Source organism: Mus pahari, chromosome 19, assembly GCF_900095145.1.
Source record: "Mus pahari chromosome 19, PAHARI_EIJ_v1.1, whole genome shotgun sequence".
Classification (NCBI taxonomy): domain Eukaryota; kingdom Metazoa; phylum Chordata; class Mammalia; order Rodentia; family Muridae; genus Mus; species Mus pahari.
Window position 1 is genome coordinate 1552783 of NC_034608.1, and position 4753 is coordinate 1557535.

The 4753-nt window shown below is 47.2% G+C and overlaps 1 pseudogene; it reads left to right on the forward strand.

Moving 5' to 3' along the window:
• The first annotated feature begins 417 nt into the window (after window positions 1-417).
• On the forward strand, window positions 418-1160 carry LOC110337159 (annotated as a pseudogene).
• The last annotated feature ends 3593 nt before the right edge of the window (window positions 1161-4753 follow it).

A 4753-nucleotide genomic window follows, 5' to 3' on the forward strand; every position in this document is an offset into this window, starting at 1 on the left:
CACCGGGAGGTCCAGCTATGTATGAATCCGTGACTCCCTCTGGAACACAGTTCTCTGTGCTCTCAGTAAATACTTCCCAGAAGATTTCACCTCAGTGATGCTGGTCTCTTCTCCCTCCTCCTTCCTCCTCCTTCCTCCTCCTTCTTACTTTGTTACTTTTTATTGATTCTTGGTGAGTTTCACATCTTCCACTCCAGTCCTTCTCATTTCTGTATTCCCTTGCATCCACCCTTGCGAACTCCACTCACCAAATGAAAAATAAAGAACACACAAATAAACAAACAAACAAAACCAAATTATCGCTTCCGGTGCCAGGAGGAGCCGAGTCTCTGCCGCCTGGGTCCATCAGGCCTCCAGCGGATCTCCATTGCCTTGCCTGTCTCTCTGGACTCACTGCCGCCACTTGTGCCACGCCTAGGACTCGGATCCTGCTGGGAAAATGTCAGATGAATTTTCCTTGGCAGATGCCCTACCTTAAGAGTCCTCTGCCAAACCGCCTACTGTGACCAATACAAAAGTTGGCCATTCTCCTCAAGGGTGGCCAGGCTCCAGCCCGTGGAGTAATCCAAGTGCTCCACCTGCAGTGCCACCTGGACCCCCACCCCCACCCCCGGGAGTAGTGTGGCACCCTTTATTTTGGACCAGTACCAACAGGAATGCATCCCTCCATGCCTCCAACCAGACCCCCCCCCCAGAACTCCCCCCCTTTCCTCCTTCTGGACCATCATGTCCCCCATCATGTTCCTTATCCAGCCCCTGCAGTGCCAGGCCCTGGCCCCACAGAGCCATATGCTACGCCAAATATGCCTAGGCCAGAGCTGCCTAGGTCATATGGCGCACCCACAGATCCAGCTGCAACTGGTTCTTTAGGTCCACGGACCTTGGGCACCAGGAATTGAGGGGCAGCATCCTAATATACCAGGGCCATATCCCACTGTTCCTCTTCCAGTGTCAGGAGCACAGCGTGATCCGTGGGGCACTGTGCCACCGGGAGCCTGCAGACCACCAGCACCATATCCTGGCCCTGCAGGACCCCATCCTACTCTGAACAATCCTTACCACGTGCCTTCAGGACCTGCTGGTGCTCCACCCATGCCTGGTGGCCCCCACCCTTTCCATTAAGTTGACAGTGGATGAAGAGATGGCGCATTGCTTTTTGAAGTACACGCATATGCACGTGAAAGCATATATAACGGCTGTTTTCGCTGTTGGCTGAAGGTTTTCGCTGTTGGCTGAAGGCGTTAGTGAAAGAAGTTTTGCACCTCAGTTCCTGCTTCATGCGTTTGGATATGTAGGACATCACATGGGTACAATCAGATAAAATGTAGAAGGGAATTACTCAAGTGTGGTTAATGTGATTATGTGTATTGAATAGCATTTCATAATTTTGTTTAAAGCATAGCTATGCCCTCAAAATCTAAAATAACATGGATTATTGCTGTCAGAAGCTACGACTTAGCTGACAGAGTCGAGTACTTTTTATAATCACACCACCACCACCATAGCACATGTAACTAAGAGCAATCACGTAACTGAAACACGACTCCTCAACATTTTGAGCTCCTCCTACCTACACAAACTCTTACTATATTTAATCTACGTAACTCTGTGTGTTACTAAGTTTAATTCAGCCATTGTATCCGGTTCTGCCCAAATAAAATAAAGTTCCTATCAAGATTGCATCTTGATCTAAGGGCAGATTATGCTCTGACGGAGCTCTAGAAGAATGTTGGCAATAAATGCACGTAAGAGTTTTAAGGCTTACTGCGGTAGTCAGACTGCCCGTGCTGAGTCCAGCCTCAGGAGGAAATAAGGAAAATGGGCGAGATCAGTCAGGCAGCCTCTGCTGAATTGTCACTGCCTCGGGTCCTCCACCCACCCAGCCATCTGAGTAGCAGCTAGCACGCAGATGTCACTTGCCTTCTTAACAATCTAATTTGGAATTCACAAATCATGGTTTCCTGAGGAAAGCAGATAGACAAGGTGGTTCATTTCTATCATTGCATTCTTTGTAAGTTAAACAAGTTACTGACTGGGCTAAATAAAGCAGACACCATTTATGACTTTTTTTTTTAAAGTAGGAAAAATGTTCTTAATTTCAAAAGACATTCTCACAACGACTGAACCACAACCCATTTGAGTTGTTGCAGAATTATGCTCGCACTTGTAGCATTTCTTGGCTTCAGCGTACAGAACTGAAGGAGAAGGCTCTTTGATTGACAAAGCCACGGGTCAGACCACTCCCTGCACCAGGCAAGGTGAAGGAAGCAGAGCTTGGTGGGCGGCTCCTGCAAGCACTTAAGCATCTAGATCAATGTGGGCGATTGCAGGGTGTGAGGATGTTTCTGGCACCTCCTGTGTCTTCTGTGCAGCTCTCTCAAAAGCAACAAAGGCCAGGGAGCAGCTAGTCCCATGTGCATGGCAAACCCTCTCCACCGGACTTACTGGGTTCAAGATAATCCTGGATTTATTTCCTGCTGTGTTCAGGACCTTGTAAGGAGAAGGTGGTCAGAAGCCCAGCAGGGGCTCCTGGCTGTGCACTGGAGGCGTGGGCTCTGGCATTTTGGTGTAGTCTGCTTCGCAGCTTCTTTTCTCACCCTGCCAGTCTGGGTGTGGGGGGGGGGGCAGGGTCTCGCTTCTGGTCAGATCTAGAGTCTTCACCCTCACAGCAAAGCGTGACTCTTGAGCTTGTTTGGGTGTGCAGGGCTATGACAGCAGTGACTGGTGACCCAGAAATATCTCGGCTCTTCCTACCACGTGGGTCAAAACAGACTTATCAATGATACCCTCTTAATTAAGCCTGGGAACTTGGTTGGAGTGCATTTTTGTCTGGAGCTCTGTCAGAGCAAGAAACCTGTCCTAGGAGTTCAGTGAAGTTTTGAGAGAAACATTTTGTTGTGTTGGCAGAACTGGGTATAATGGTTGAATTAAACTTACTAATACAGTAGGTCACTAAAACATAAAAAGAGGCCCCAACCGCATCGGTAGAGGGACCCCTTTTACCTCTGAGGACTCGTCCTCTAGGGCACGTTTGAGGGTCTTCCATTGATTTCTATATTGGATGCCATCCTATTAGGCTTTGCTGAAGCAACAACTTCTTTTGGACTCCACAAAGACTTCTGGTTCTCCCCCTGGGAGCTTCTTGGATACGGAGCCCGACCTGCCAGCCTGAGCATCGGAGCCCTGGAACGTATTGTCACTGCCCTGCCTACCAACATAACTCTAAGCCAACAATTATCAGTTGCCAAGTTCATCAGCTGGTGTTGGGTTTTGTCGTTCTTTGTAGGGTCATTGGCGTTCTTGTTAATAGAACTTAACAACCCACCCTATGTGGTGTGCTCTGGACAGTATTTCCATTAAACCCTTGGGTTTTTTTTTTTTTTTTTAGGACTTTACAACGGAATAATTGGGAGTTAGTGGATTTATTAGTACTGAATGTAAGAGTGGAAATCAAGGGGGTAACAGGTTTTCTTGTTTTGTTTTCAGAACATGCCTCTTGTTGCCTTGGGTGTTTCTGGATTCAGGGAAGAATTAAGAAAAGCTAAAATAAAATGAATAGATGGTAGCAAAATGATGAAAATAATCTGCAAGGGGTTCTGGTTTTGTTTTAACCTAAGAATAATCCAGCTTTCAGAGCCAACAATGTAGGCCATGACTGGTCTACTGAAAAGACAGATTGTCAATGAGTGTTTGGTCTTAAAGGAGTCCAAATTATAGAATTTGTTGACATGGCCTCACAATAATTCCTAAATAAGTACAATAAAGATAGTTGAGATGTGTACAAGGACAGTTTTTGTGAAGTTAAAGTCTTTGGTTTTGCAATGTTCTGTTCTTTACAAAGCCTCCCTCAAGCCTTTGTTGGTCTTGCTGTCGGTAGTGGTTGACAGTCCGTTTCTCATGACACACCTCACGTGTGGCCTCACCTAAACAGCTTTTGAAGTTGTAGATTGGTGACAGCCCCACTCTGTTTATGGTAAGATACTGCCTCATTTTCAGTGGTTGCCTACATTGATCAACTGGTGCCACGTAGTCCTCCCCATGAGTGACTTAGAGCTAGCTCTCTCAAATGCCAAGATTACAAACTCTGGAAGTTTCACAAGGCTTTGAATCCATCCTTCCAGTGTTTAGAGAAGCCGACGCCTCACAGAGCCTGGTGCAGGCGAGCAGTGGATGCTTTCGGGGAAAACTGATCTTCCTGTCAGAATTCTGCCAGCGGAAACAACAGTGGATGATGGGACTGAAATTTCGTGCTTGCTTCTAGCTGCAGAGCCCATCTGAGGACTGAGCCTGTCCCATGTGCACATCTGGGATGGAGCTCTGGTCCCTGTGTCCCATGTGCACATCTGGGATGGAGCTCTGGCCCCTGTGCCCAAGGAGCTTCCTGGTGAGGCACCCTGCTACCAGCTGCCTGGATGAAAAGTGATTAGTGTCTTGGGCATTTTTTTTAAATGTGGCATTTTGTTTTGTTTTTTTGAGGTGGGGTCTTGCCATGGAACTCTGGCTAGTCTGAAGCTCTTTATATAGTTGAAGGACTCACAAAAATCTTCCTGTCTTTGTCTCCCAGGTGCTGAAATTAGAGGTATGTGGCTGGCTTAATAAACTCTGTGTGTGTGTGTGTGTGTGTGTGTGTGTGTGTGTGTGTGTGTGTAAATGAATATCTTTCAAGAACCAAGTGTGGTGGCCCACGCCTTTGATCCCAGCATGTGGAAGGCAGAGGCAGTCAGATCTCTTAAGTTCAAGGATAGACTGGTCT